General features: G+C 36.9%; 1 protein-coding gene across 7 annotated transcripts in view; it reads left to right on the top strand.

The window, feature by feature from the left end:
- Positions 1-15,970, top strand: part of LOC135211081 (kelch-like protein 20) — a 142,938-nt gene that overhangs the window by 58,123 nt on the left and 68,845 nt on the right. The window contains exon 1 of one of the 7 annotated variants that reach the window (XM_064244150.1): positions 9,103-9,268. The exons of the other annotated variants lie outside the window; for them this stretch is intronic. The gene's annotated coding sequence lies outside the window, so the exon portion shown is untranslated. Of the gene's footprint in view, positions 1-9,102; positions 9,269-15,970 lie in introns of those variants that run through there. 7 annotated transcript variants of the gene reach the window in all.

Below are 15,970 nucleotides of genomic sequence, written 5' to 3'. Positions count from 1 at the left end.
ATTCCTCATTTGTATGTTTTTCAAAGTATTTGAAAATTTAAAAACAATAGTAATATTAAAATTCTTGCAAAAACTGGGAGGCTACGTAAGAGATCACTATATGGTAAAATAAATACAATTTGTTTGTTGAAAGTCACTCGGGTGTTACTGAAAAAAAATGTTTTTGTGCTCTTTTGCCAAGCACATTCAACAAAATATTTAGGGTATTTTAATTTTTGTGATATGCCAAACAAATATTTTCAAATTCTTCTTGAAGAGATTCAGGGCTGCAGATGCGTGCAGTTCTTAAAAAAACACGGAAGAGGACGTAGCCTTCTTTGCTTGATTGTTATGATTGGAATAAAAGTGGGGTATGAATTTGCGTTTGTGGGTGTCCTCTAAACTGAGTATTTAAAGCCATGTAAAATACCGTGAATATACATCGAAATGCAAATGGTTATATATTCATAAACATCATACGTAGTTTCCGTCGTCGATGAATACAGTCGTTACGATGCCAGATTGCAAATGAGCAAAAAAAATTAATAATCCTATCAGTGAGTTGAATTAATTTTTATAAGCCAGTGTAATATAGCTGTGAGTAGACATTGTGTTCTTATTTTCGTAAATTAGGTAGTGAATCAAAATTTCTTTCAAGTTTCCATGCCACACTTATTCCTCGCCTGTCGTCGTCAAGAATTGGTTACAAGTTTCATGGCCATTGGAAATTCGTTATCATCGCCACCGACCATAAACAGGTGCCAGGTCCATCCCCGACGTCCCATATTCAACCGGATGGAGGTCACGTGTACCCGTTGGTGACTCGTTACGTAAGGAACCACGTGGACAGGTCTCGTGACTTGGGGTTGGCTGGGAGTATAGATTGTAGGGTTGCTATAGGTTTATTTTATAGGTAAACCGTGTATGTAAGCAAGGTAGTGGCGGATCTAGAGATCTTTCATCGGGGTCGGGCACTTAGGATTATCATATTTTGTGTATACATGTACGCACACTCATATATATACATATACTATACATGTTATATATGATTTAAGCGAATACCACAGGAAAATGATAGGCAGAAATCCAAGCGCTTTCGTCTTTATTAAGAAGAAAGCGCATGGATCTCTGCCTATCATTTTCATGCGCTTATTTAATGAAGTCACAGGCATCTAATGTGATTTTTTTAAAGCATATATATATATATATATATATATATATATATTATATATAGTATATATATATACAATGTTGTACACACATATGATAATGCACAGTAGTAGTTTATTGTTTTCGTTGTTCTATTGTTATTGTAGTTGAAATAATCATTAATTAAACAAATTTCTGCTATTAATAATGATTTGCGGAAAGAAAAACAATGTTCTATCATTCATATCCATGGATGGGCGGAAGCGCGTGACCAGGTGCGTCCCCCCCCCCCCCCCCTTTTAAATCCGCCACTGGATGTTGGTGAGGTGTGGCGTCCGTTTTTTTTTTAACAAAGTCCCGATTATCTCCTCGACCGTTGTTTAATACAGGATTTCGTTTGGACTTTGTGTCGAAGATTTTTCTTTCTGTTAAGGCTTTCAACCAGCGTTTTGGATAGTTACATGAATTTGCGCATTATTTTGATAGCTTACTCGGGGAGTAAGCCTACAAACTACTTTGTTGTGGGGGGGTGTGGGGCGCTAAGAAAGCCTAAAAAGGCCTGAAAAAGGTGTTGTGAATTGAGTTAGATACAGGAATTTTAGGATAGCTTATTTGTGAATTATTTATAAGAATGAAAATGTAAAAAAATGAATAATGGCGTGTTAAACATTGCAGAAAAATTAATTAAAATAAGATATAACGTATTTATTTTAATTTTCGTAGATGAAACAACGTTCTATTTATGATTAGAGGGGTTGGCATCACTGTTTCTGGTTTGTACTGTTGAGGAATAGCCTAACCTTCATGTTGAATTATATATATATATATATATATTATATATATATATATATATATATATATATATACATATATATATATATATATTCTAAAATTACCCTATGATGGAAGGTTTTAGATATTCCTAGAATTTCAAAGCTTTTTAATATAAATGTTGTTTTCAGTAAAGACGAAAGCGCTTGGATTTCTGACATTATTTTCCTGTGGTATATGTGTGTGTCACGTGTGTGTGTGTGTGTGTGTGTGTGTGTGTGTGTGTGTGTGTGTTATGACAGAACATGCAGATCCTGTCGGAGAAAGGCAACAAAAACTTATAATGAGTTCAAGACTTTTTCTAGCAATGAGTATATAAAAGCAGCAGTTTGCTGTGTCATCGGGCAATGTGCGCCGGATGGCTGACACACAAGCAGGTATCTTGCCACATGGCTCGCCACGTGGCCTAAATCTTGTTGATGATGTACCTGGATTATCTTGACCATCTCGCCAGGGTTCCACAGTTGATGCTTTTCTGTCAGGAAGTAACTTCTTGGATTCCAAGGCCCAGGAGGTGATCTAACTTAGTAATATAAAAGTGACGGTTGACCAAGATGGCGACAAAATAGGGCTAATTGGATGCGATCACAAGAAATCTAATTTAACGGTAGAGGTCTGAAGAGGGGCGGCAAAAAAAAAAAAAAAAACATTACTAATCAGGAGTTTTAGTGAGAGATAAGATCAAAACAGTGTGGATCAGTGGCCACGAATCTCTTGTCTGGCCACCAATGTGGAGGATATAGGTTCATAAGTAAAGAAAATATTCCGTACCCTGTTTTTTTCAGCAGGGAAAGATAAATGAATAATCATATCTCAATAGAAGTCATAGGTCTATGAACTGAGCCCCGTAGGGAGGTAGTGCCGTCAGTGCATCTCGCATGGTGCACTGTTTACATAACTGATGGGTCTTTGCAGCGTCCCTTCGGGCCCTAGCTGCAACTTCTTTCATGCCTTTTACTGTACCTCTGTTCAAATTCTCTTCCATGTGGCTTTCCACTGATTTGTTGTGTAACTGCGAGGTTTTCCTCCTGTTACTCCTTTCAAACCTTTCTACTCTGTTTCAATTTCAGCGCTGATTGACCTCATAGGTCCCAGTCCTTGGCCTTGGGCCTAAATCCTATTTTCATTTCTATTCTTTAGAAGATCTGTTTGAAAACTTGGAAGAAGGAAGAAGAAAGAAATGGCGTAGCTGAAATGGCCACAAAGAGTGAGAGGTCTCGGTGGAGGTAAGAGAGAGAGAGAGAGAGAGAGAGAAGAGAGAGAGAGGATTGGGGGAGGGGAGGTTGGGGAGGGAAGGGGGGAGGGAGAGATAGAGAGAGAGAGAGAGAGAGAGGGAGAGAGGGAGGGGGTGAGGGGAGGGAGTGGGAGTTTGGGAGGGGGGGGAGGGGGGGAGGAAATTGAGAGGTTGAAGAGAGGAAAGACACTCGAGTTCCTGTATTTACAAGCGAGATTCTGTAGTACTATGGCTGTTATGATCCAATTGAATGGCCGAACAGGGATGGATTGCATGACGTGCCTGGATAACGTAACTTGGGTGGGAGGAATAAGTTTTCTATTTTACAGAGATAAAGATGCTAGCGATAACTTCATGAATGATAGGGTTATATCATTACAGTACTTTCTAAACCACGGAAGGTGTATGGTAATGTTTTTGTTAAAGAAAGGAATGAAGGGTTGACGGGAAAAACAGTGTGGGTTTAGGCAAGGGAAATATGGGTCTGAAATGAAACTTTAAATATGAAATGTTTTAAAGTATGTAGAAATGCTGGGTAGCTAAATACTGCTTTTGGGCATATTAGTCATGGGAAAAGGAAATTGAGAAGTAAAGAATAAGGTATGGAAGAGAAATAACAATGAAAACAAGTTAAAAAACAACAAATAGATAAACAACAGATTACAACACCGTCAGCATATAAACTACGAAAAGAGACTCACATCAGCCTCCCCAACAAAAAAGCTTTGGCAACAAGTTTGAACTTCTGAAGTCGCAACAATTCAGTTACAGAATCTGGAAGATCAGTTTATCTACAGTTTGGTCACAGCAGGAATAAAACTTCTAGAAAACTGTGTGGTTTGGAACCTCAGAGGTAAAGGTAGAACAGAATGAACAGCATATCTAGCACTAGGTGTTGGATAAATATAGTCTGGGATGATCTGAATCATGAAACATTTTACACAGCATGAACATGTGATCATTATCGAACGACGGTGCCAGAGGTCAGTGTAAGGAAATGAATAGAACCTTATGCAATTTTTCTCTCATAAATTTTCGTTAATAAAGTTTATGTATCTGTGTCAGAACGGTCTGTTTATAATAGCTTGTTACCTTTGTGTTAGCTAGTAGTACTACCTGGACATCATTTCCCTAGAAACTGCCAGCTATTAGTAGGATAATAATGCAACGTGCCCCAAGGATTTTGATTCGTTTAAGGTCCAGATCACGTTACAAAATACGTAATATGGTTGGCATACCCTCTTCAGGAGACAAGCAAATTAACTTTATATTAGTCAGAAGATGCAAGGTATGCTGTATTAAGTAAGTCATTTTACTTTTGATTATTTGTTAGAGAGTAATGCATATAATTGCCTGAAAGTGGCTCTCGAACCTAAAGTGATAATTTCATCCCATAAATATTATTTTAGTCTTAATATGCAGTGTTTTTCGTACGTTCTTGTACTTTTGATTGTTTAATAACTCGGCTATCACTCGTAATCACTGAAGTGCTTTGTATATCTGTGGAGTTAGAAATTCCCAGTGTTGCCCACCATTCCCTAAGTAGGTTTAGGAGCCTTTTTGTATGCTGTAGATACTAAGGTGGATTCCAAATTACGTTGTCTGTTTGGGAATTGTAGACATTTCCACGTAAATAACTCAAAAAAATATCCTTGTATACGTAACAGAGGGACCTCATGGAACCATCCAATATTCGGTCACTGGTATAAGGGAGTTCTTATTTTTATCTACAGAAGAGATTTCAAGTTTATCATTCACGCGTACATAGCAGTCTGGCAATGTGAAACCGAGCTAAGATATTGTTTTTCTATCTCATGATAAAGAATGTTCATATTTGGATGTCATTTGCATTAACCAAAGAAGATTCATTGCTTTTACAAACGAATGCAGTAGACGTAATACAATTTTAGTGTGAACACCATCTTGAAAGGCTGCTGTAATTTCCATTAAGAATGTACAGCAAGCTTGAACTGCATTTAGAAATTCTCTCTATTCTGCTTCAGTAAGCGGCTTTGGTTTGTTTGCAGTGAAAAATGCTGACTTGTTTCAAGACTGCATTGCATTTAACCTTAAAAAAAAAGAGATAAGAAAAAATAAGAAAAAAATCACCCATTTAGTGCAGGGTGTGGCAAATTAATGGGATCTTTCAGAGGATTCAGATAGTGTGCAGATTAGTTCGGGACTGTTCTTTTCGTTCGAAATAAGATTGATGATGTCAGAGATAACATGAGAGGCAGCTTTCCCGAGGATAAAAAAATCTTAATTTGATACAGATAAAAATCTTGTTGTTCCTTCGTTGAATCTTAAAAAACAAGTATTTTTGGAACAGGGGAAATCAAAGTCCTCTTCAGATTAAACACAAAACATTATCACATGTTATAGTTTTTAAAGTTCACGTTGCTGAGATGCAGACTTATGTAAGTCCAAAATGGTTGAACCAGATATTATGGCTATTTTGAATGAAGGTACAATAGCAAGCATAGAAGGATTGATGAATTTGCTGGTAGAGGCTTCAGATAAGGGTTTTCAACCTTTTACCAGCCAGATACCCTCTGGGTTGTTGTTACCAAGGTCACCAAGATGAGAAGTCCAATTTCCCCTTTACACACCTCAGCATTATTAGGCTGCATTCTTACCTGTGACAATTAAGTTATATCGTCAAACATTTCCATAATTCAGAACGACATATAGTCTACTTACATCATTTTTCTTGGTAAATAGAAAAAAAAACATAATACTTATGCATGTCAAGAAGATTCTCTTTATGAACATAAACCACAAATCATTGAACATCTAACAGGACACACTATTTAAAAGACAAACTTCATGTTGGCCTTATATTATAAGATAACGTCATCACACACACAATTATATATTTATATTTATATAGGTAGATAGATAGATATAGGTAAATGAATGCTGCAATCTAACAGTGTTCAATAAAGTTAGAAAAGGCCCATACAGACAGTTTCCACATCAAAACCATGTACAGTATTTCGATTAGCAAACTCCGTAATCTTGATCTCTGATGAATATGGACCGTTGGTATGTGGTATGTCGAGTGCGGTTCTCATGTGATAAAAGGGATGTATATATGTATATATATATATATATATATATATATATATATATATATATATATATATATATATACATATATATAGTGTGTGTGTGCGTGAGTGAGTAAACAGATGTTCGTATTTTTAATTCAGTCGTGTACTTTTCATGGTAATAAAATCTTATCTTCACTACTGACAGCACACACTAGAGCGGATCTAAGGGGCGGGTGGGACCTGGGCACTTGCCCCCCCCCCCCCCCCCCCTGGAAAATAATGACAAAATAATATTGAAGCTTTTGATAAAAACATCAACGAAAAATGTAAGAATGGAAAAAATAAAAAATATTGATATGGAAATATGTATAATACATACACACACATGTATATTTATTATGCATATGGAATTGGTGTCCCCCCATGAAATTTTTCTGGATCCGCTAGTGAGCACTGAGCCAGTGCTTCTTCGGTTTCTGCCACGGGGAAGATAAAAATTGCGACATTCATTTTACTCTTGTCATTGCCTTTACCAATTAAACACAGTACTTGGACGGCTTCTCCATCGGTGTTGAATTTTATGGTAAAACATTTGATTATATTTGGAGAAACCGTAAGATTTTCTTCAAACGACCTCACTTAAGGAAAACTGAGGAGACCTGCCTAGCTATTACAACCTGTTCGTTTGTCTATTTGTAGCTTTCATGGGATTGGTGAGCTGTCCACTCTAATTTCAATGGCCTTGTTTGCACCCCTGTTTAATTCGAAACCAGGTTCGAATTGCAATGACTGTATTAGGCAGTTAAGCACTAACATAAAAACCCGTGCATTGATAATGGCAATATCCGCACTGTTGGCAAAATAATTAATGGTAGCGACATTACTAATATTGAGAATAATAGTAAAAATATTGAAAAATGATAACAATTAAAAACAAATTGCATACAAGTTAATTTCCAGCTAAGGTTGTTGCAGAAGTCAGGTCCAGAGAGCTATATAAATACGAAAAGTGAAAAAGCAAATAATAACAATATAATAATAATATGAATGATAATAATAAGTAAAAAATGCGCATAAAAACTGCTGAAGCTAGAGGGATGCAATTTAGTATGTTTGATGATTGGAAGGTGGATGATCAACATAATCATTTGCAGTCTTTTAGCCTCGTCGTTTTTTTTAGGTCTGAGGGCGGACGGATGCGGACGGACTGACGGACAAAGCAGACTTAAGTTTTCTTTGACATAAAATTAAAGGGTAATCATATTAGTATACTTGATAATATAATAATAATAATAATAATAATAATAATAATAATAATAATAATAATAATAATAATTTTTGTAAAAGTTTGATTTCTGTTAAAACGGGAAGTGGCTTGTCAGAATAAGAAAGGCATGAGAGGAATACATCTTATTGCCTCTTCGAATGACTCGGCTCGATTGTCATCATCTGTTCTCCAGTGAAAACACGATCGAAACTAATATGTTATGACTTGTTTAGAATAAAGACCGATGCCATTTCGTTCGTTAATCTGATATATAACTAACTTCGCTACAAAACTACTGAGATGGCTATTTGTGTGTCAGTCCGCAATTTTTCTGTCCGCCCTCAGATCTTAAAAACTGCTAAGGCCAGAGGGTTGCAAATTGGTATGTTGATCATCCACCCTCCAATCATCACACATACCAAGTTTTAGCCCTCTAGCATTGGTAGTTTTGATTTTATTTAAGATTAAAGTGAGAAATGATCGTGCGTCTGTCAACGCTATACGACAGGCCACCACCGGGCCGTGGTTGAAAGTTTCATTGGCCGTGGCTTTTACAGCATTATACCAAGACCACCGGAAGATAGATCTATTATCGGTGGTGCTGTACAGAAGACGACTGCTCCGAAGAAACTTTGCCGCAGTTTTTCTTGTTTATGCGCCTTTGATAAGTATTCCAAATAGATTAAAACATGGGAAGAAATATAAATGGGGCCTATGAAGCTAGCAACAGATTAGCATTTTGGAAGATGGAAGATGAAAGTGATCGTAAGGAACGGGAGCAGGAAGAGAATTCCAAAGCATGACGGCAGATAGGAAGACAGTTATCGAACCGAGAGATCCGAGCATTGCTCATAGGATTGCGTTTGAAGGTCCATAATATCATCCCAGATGAAACGTAAAAAATGGACCGAAGTTTCTGCGGCACAATCGATTTTTCTGTGCAGCGTATGATGCTGTATGATACTCTCAGCCGCGACCCATGAAACTTTTCAGCCAAGGCTCGGTGGTGACCTGTGGTCGGTGCCAGATGCACGATCATAAATATAATCTTAAAAAAAAACTACTGAGGCTAGAGGGCTGCAATTTGGTATGTTTGATATTTGGAGGGTAGGTGATCATCATCAGCATACCAATTTGCAACCAGGGTTGCCGTTCTGAGGAATTTCGTCCATTAGTGTGGCTTTTTGGTGACATCTGGCAACCCTCCGTGGCTTTTCCGACCACAGGCCACGGCACTGAAGAAAAAAATTCTTCACTTTGCCTTTTTATGTTTTATGATGAAAATGAAGATATAAAACATATCCTGCTTATTTCTACAAATGAATTTTATTGAAATCCTTTATTTTTCTTCGTCAAAAATACTTTATATTAAGCTAGTGACGTGTAGTTTTCTAACATCACGGAAAATAATTCTACATCGGAAAATACGCATTCTAACCATTAAATCATAAATAAAGTAAAAAAAAATCAGATGAACTTCCTATGGTAACACTGCTGAAAGCCAATGTTGTGAAGAAAAAAAGGCATCACTGTTTGCAACCCTCTAGCCTCAGTGCTTTTTAAGATGTGAGGCTAGACAGAAGTGCGGACGGACAGACAAATAGTCATCTCAGTAGTTTTCTTTTAAAGAAAACTAGAAAGTGGAAACACATTTCCACCAGCTGCACTTCCCAGAGTTCATCGAGAACAGTCACCGACCGTCTCGGTTATCACCTGCAACACAAGTGTATTCTCAAGGACATTGACATTGCCAGTGTTGGTCGTTAGAGTTCTTTTTACTTTTCTTTCTTTTTACGGCTCGGCCAACGCGGAACCAGACGAATTTATTTCTGGTGATAGAAATTCATTTCTCGATACAATGTGATTCGGATCCCACAATAAGCTGTAGGTCCCGTTGCTAGGTAACCAGTTGGTTCCTAGCCACGTAAAAATATCTAATCCTTCGGGACAGCCCTAGGAGAGCTGTTAATCAGCTTAGTGGTCTGGTTAAACTAAGATATACTTAACTTTTTTTTTCTTTTTACGTTCTTTTTCCGTATTTATTTACTAGCATTCTAACTACACTTTCTTCATTACATTCATCATACAGTTGTAATAGTTAATTTCCTATATTCCCAGTCATCGTAGTAATTAACTATCCAATATCATATGTAATCGGCAAAATATATTTATTTATTTATGAATTTGTTGTGCGCACTAACTCTGCTCCACCATGATCGTTGCCAAGGTCTCGTAAATATGAAATTGTCTAAATGTTAGTTGCTTTATTAGAATCCTCAATTTTCATGTTGGTGAATTATTGAAAAAAAAAAAAAAAAAAAAAACATAAAACACGTCATCTGGATGAGGTTGACGAGCAGCATCCAGACATATTAATTCAGTTTTATATATCCTGAATTTGTCTACAGGTCGAGCGGTCGCAAAGTACGTTGCAGAGATTGATTCTATCAGCATTAATAGAGTACAATTTTACTCAGGCAGTCGAACACTTGTTCCTTGAAATTGCTCGTCTGATAATTGTGTACTATAAAATTATGCAGGTTGTAGTTCATGTATAGTACCTACTATCCATAAAACTCGTTGGTGTTGTAGTTTTTATTTTATTTTATTTTGGGGTTTAAATGGCTTATAGATATTTTAAAATGATCGCTAAGATGTTAGAATATGCTGATTTTTTTCATATTTACGCTTGTACTTCCTAATGAAAATGAGCTAATTAAAATGAGCCTCGTGTACTACAGCTTGGTATCCATTTGCTGTAGCGTCTCCAGACTTGTGAACATCGTCTAGTCTTCAGCAAGTCTATGTAACACTGTTCAAAAACTGTGTTCAGATTTCATATAAACACAGACGTTGCATTAATTCCTTTCTTTTCGATGTGCTTAGGCAGCCAAATCCATAGATATTAGCTCATAAATTTGCACCCTGTGATTCACAGGAATAAAAATGACTAGTTTTTGCCAATACGCCAAAGCTGTTTTATTCATTCTGCAGGCCAAGTCATCATCAATCGTAACAACTTGATTATAAATACTTGAGTGGATAGTCTGTGCATCGTCAAGTTAAACTATGCATGGTAAAAAATTTTAGTTTTTTGAGTATACAGAAAACTTCCTCCATCAAAGTTTATTCAGGGCCTGTCGTTGTATACTTTTTGAAGAGGGAATTCAGTGACGTGACGAGGTTGGATTCTGCCACTAGACGTAGGTATGTTCCCCTTTGGTCATGATAAATGTGTGAGATATTAGGTGAACTCAAGAGTTAAGAGTTATTTTGATAAGAAAAAAGGCTCCGGAGTCCCAAGTCCAAAGAAAAGTCTCTTCGTAAGTTGCCAGAAATTCTGTCAATACATATTGCATCAAACATTAGTCTCATGTTTTTGGCTTGTTCATACAATGACTATAGCTGGTACACTTACGGTAGATCAGGGTTGCCGCGAAGTCCGCACGTCACCTAGAAACTAGCTCCGCACCGGGGGGTGCAGTGTTAATTGCCAAGCAATGTTATGTTGCTACACTAACTAGACGAAATAGTCATCCTGGTTATATTATATCAACCGTATCTTTTCTATTATATGAGTTGGGCTTACTAATTAAACCTTTATGAGTCAGATTTTCCCCTCTTCGAAATTCAGGTGCTTCATATATTTTGAAACATTGCGTAACTTTGATGATAGTAATATTTAGAATCGAACGAGATACGCGGACAATGTTCAGTCTTGAAGCTGGTTTATTACATTCTATATATATATATATATATATATATATATATATATATATATATATATATATATATATATATATATATATATACATACATATGTGTGTGCGTGTGTGATTACTGTTTTATACTTATGATTGTTGTATTTTGATGCGTCAATCAGGCTACAGAGTGAACAAGGGCAAGTAAATTTATTCATAAAGTTTTCAGCAAAAAGTGGGAAGTTACAAAAAAACTACACTAAAATGTATTTCTTTACTAAAAACGGTTGGTTTTGCATTCATTTCTTTGCGTTCCCCACAGAGTAAGTTGACAAGCTCCATAAATCCTTCGATATTCATAAGTAGTTTATTCTTTCTTTTCTTTTTTTAAGCCACATTTGTCACTTTAGGTAATATGCTGTATGTTAAATCAAACGTTTGCTGAAGTATTAATGATAATAAACGACCTAATATATAACATAGGTCTAGGCTTAAAATCAATGCCATAAACATTGTAAACTGACAAAAACGATATGAAACATGTAGGTCTATATGCCACCTTTTATGATCCGGATATTTTGAAATGAGATATTTCCCCAAGAGAATGGACAGCACATTATGCATGATTTATGGTATACATGTGCCAATCCTAAGTCAAACGAATGCCCTATTCAGGGCTATGAGTTTCAAAAAATTGGAAAAGAGCACATCATAATTGGTCCTTTTTTTATCAATAAGCTACATTAATATAAAGAAAATCCACGATTACAATACACCACTTCCTAGCATACATATATCGAAACTTATTCGGTTATAATCAGTTGAAGCACTTTAACTAATGAAATTGCCTAATACATATTTGCAGTTGTTTTCTCAAAAAAATAAATAAAAAACTCGTTACACATGACTAAATTTACATTAATTAAAGTCAGTCTTCACCCTAAGATTTCACAAATTAACCAAATTTTACAAACCTATATAGATATAATTACAAAGGCAAATTGAAGATTGATGGACCTAAAGAATGAATGCATTGGGTTACGTCATCTGCTGTTGACAAAATCGGTTCTTAATTGTAAATCGTATATGATCGTATCTGATATTGGCTCACGAACACTCGAGACTAGTGAAAATGGTTAATTTTAAAAAATATTAGTATTTTCAAAAATATTATATAATTTCAATCATTTTCTATTAATGAAAAAAGTTTTAAAAGCATATATACTATGCGGACCTACAGCGCCGCATACGTGAGGAGTGCAGACCTCAGCTCTGCATTCAATGCCTCCCCCTCGAATCCTCTCCGCACTTTTGGTCATTTCTCCGCGCTTTGGCAACACTGCGGTAGATCCTTGGGTGAGCGGTATGCCTACTAGACGTTTGTTTGGCGGCCGCTGATTGGCTGGAAGCTGCCTACCTCCCAATACCAGCCAATCACCGGCCGCCAAACAAACGAGACTTCGTAAGCATAGGGCTCATTCAAGAATCTACCTTTAGTGAATCATCTGTAGAAATAATGCTCTGCTTCTGTTCTGTTTTCATTATCGTTTTACTTACGTTTGAAATATTTAGTGTTATTAATTCCGGGTCATCTAACCCCCCCCCCCACTCGCCTCCCCCTCCCTCCACCAACACACGGTGTGACGGTGACGCACCCGTTATCAGTATGGTACGTATTCGTCGAGAAATAAACTACACGCTGACATCACGTGGACATTTGATTTGATTATTTTCTGTTTACCCCTCCTTTCCCCGTCTCTACGTAGATGTACTACATACATACGCACAAACACTTATATGAATAGATTCTTGTGTTATCTAGAGTTATTGTTAGACTTCACCCTTTTTATTATTATTATTTTTTTCTTATCAATGTGTCCGTTCTTGAACTTGACAAAGCTTTGTCTAGAAGACAGTCGACAAAGCTTTGCCTAGAAGACAGTCTGATGAGACAAAGCTTTTGTCTAGAAGACAGTCTGATGAGACAAAGCTTTGTCTAGAAGACAGTCTGATGAGACAAAGCTTTGTCTAGAAGACAGTCTGATGAAACTCATTTGTTATCTCACCCGCAGTGGACTGCTCTTTTTTTTTTTTTTTTTTTTTTTTTTTTTACAAGTTAGCTTAGTTTTAGGTGTTCTTGATATTATAAAATAGAGAGTCCAGCCAGTATTCTTAAGACCGTTGACATAGGGACGGAGAACCTACTCGACTTTCCCTGCATTTGCAACTCCCGTTTTCATTTTGCCGATCAGCTTACTTGCGATATAAATACCTGTCTTTTTTTATAAGATATTTGCGGAACCGATCGTCATTCCATGGGAATGGTTTGGAAGCTGTTATGTATGAATTTTTGTGTGGAAATGTATGCAAACCTTCCCTTGCTTTTAGGTAGCCTAGCCACGTAGTCAGTTGGGATTTTTTTTTTTCTCAGAGGTTGAATCTAAAGTAACAAAACAGACCGACGTGACGTTGCTTTCGACTAGACTTACTAGAGCCGAATTGACTCTGTCACTATAAAAAGATATGTAATCTGCTGAAGTCTTTTGGGTTGTGTGTATGCTCCAGGAGTGCCATTCAACTATTGTATGTTTTTTTTCCAAGGTTACTTGGTGTAACGCAAACCGGTAAGAGTCGAGAACGATAGGCAATTTTAGGCGCAATGTTGGAATGACAGTTTAACTGAATATTAAATTCACTCGTTTCCCATTGTAACTTACGATTCATGATAAGTGGGCCAGGATACCAACAAAAGAACTTATGAATACTGTTTAGTCTTCTGTATAAAACATTTCAGTGCCTTTCAGTGAAGGAGTCGGGAAAGAAAAAATCTCAGGCTTCATCATGTTGCATTTAGACAAATATTCTAAATTAAGCTCAGAGAATACAGAGACTACTCTGTTGCTGATATGGTCCCTGACTAATTTTTCTCCTAGGAATAGTTGGCCTTGATGATGCCTTATTTTGTCCGACATTTCTCATATATAGAATTTGCTTTTATATGCCATTAGTAATGGGTTCTGCAGAGTCTTGTAAATGAAAGAAAGGGAGGTTTCAAGGTTAAGACCTCTCAGTGCTTGAAATAAGCTTTATCCGTTAAGTGCAACGCACAAGATAACCAGATTGCTCGTTTAATCTTGGTTTACTACTTTCATGGAAGCTCTAAATCATGGGTTTTCAACCTTTTCCTCCCCACGTACCCTTTCGGGTATTTATAATGTCAGTAATGTACCCCCTTCACTTTGTATACCGTGGAAAACAAAACCAACTCAGAAAAACTGTACAGAAGGGAAGTAAGTACATAACTCTCCTGACATAACCAATAATATTGTAAACAAAGTATTCCATAAAAAAAACAAAGACAATTTTTATTATTATTTACCTCTGGCTATGCAGTAAATATTCAAGGTTATGGTACTGAGTTGCAAAAAAAAAAAAAAAAAAAAAAAAAAAAAGAAAAAAAAAACATTATCATTACCTCAGCTACAAAGGTAGTTAATGAAATGGCTGAAACTGTTTTCATTAACTATCCTAGTTGGCCGAGGAACAGATTTTGCTCAGGCGTACCTCTGACAGACTCAAGGCGTACCCCCTGGGGTAGACGCGTACCCAGGTTGAAAACCCCTGCTCTAAATCGTCCCTTATTCAGTCCACCAGACAGGCCCCACTGGTTTTTCTGTTACTATCTATGGTTTTCTGGAAAAAAAAACTCGACGTAGTTTTCTGTAAAACCTATTGAGATGGCTATCTGTTTATCCGTCCGCACTCAGATCTTAAAAATCACTGAAGCTAGAGGGCTGCAAATTGGTATGTTGGTCATCCGTCCTCCAAATTGCAGCACTCTAGCCTCAGCAGTTTTTATTATATTTAAAGTTAAAGTTAAAAATGAAAGTGCGTCTGGCACCCCTGTAGTTGCCAACAATGCAAGCCACCAACGGGCCGTGGCTGAAAGTTTCATATAGCATTATAGACTGTACAGAAAACTAGATTGCTTTGGTGCATTTTTTACTTTTTTTTTTTTTGTTTTTTTTTTGTTTTTTTTGCGAGCCCTAACTGTTCATTGACTCTGGAATGTATGTTAGGACTTTGGGCGTCTTGTTAAACATTCTATTTTCAGTATCTCCATTGCCCAAGACCTCTAGAGCTGACAACCTGTAGAGTAACCTTCATTATCCATGCCATTTGGAAACAAAGAAAGAAAAGTAAATAAGGGTGAACTCTTCCACCCCACAGGAACTGACAGACCCAATAGTAAAAGGGAGGGAAGTGGCTACCTAGTATCTAGATGGCAATTTGACAGCGCCACTTAGCTGGAGATGGAACTCCTTCCTTATAAGTGTGAAGGAATAGTGGCAGGAAAAAAAGTTGAAAGGAAAAGACGCGAGATTCAAAGAATAGGGAAGGTAAGGGTCAGCAGCGTTCAGATAACCCGAATTTTGGCCTGACGAAAAAGAAAGCAAGAAAGTATAGGCTGTTCATGTGATGATCACATGAAGTAACGTTCACGGTTTGGGAAGACGTTATGATAACGCCGGGAAAGCAATCCATCTCTCTTTCTCTCACATACTTAAGAGAATGATCACGATGGCGTTGTGGGCTGTGCATAAAGAAAACGGCTAAACAAAGATAAAATTTGCGTTGTGTGAAGGAACTTCTGGCATTGATGTTGTTCTGGTTTATTTCCATTGCCCAGTGGAACATTAGAACTTTAATGTCCATAACTAGGCCTAGTCGTGAGAAGCTCCAAAAGAGTGATTAA

The sequence above is a fragment of the Macrobrachium nipponense genome, chromosome 4, assembly GCF_015104395.2.
Source record: "Macrobrachium nipponense isolate FS-2020 chromosome 4, ASM1510439v2, whole genome shotgun sequence".
In the NCBI taxonomy this organism is placed as follows: domain Eukaryota; kingdom Metazoa; phylum Arthropoda; class Malacostraca; order Decapoda; family Palaemonidae; genus Macrobrachium; species Macrobrachium nipponense.
The sequence above is the reverse complement of the archived record's forward strand: the minus strand, read 5'-3'. Positions and strand labels throughout refer to the sequence as shown.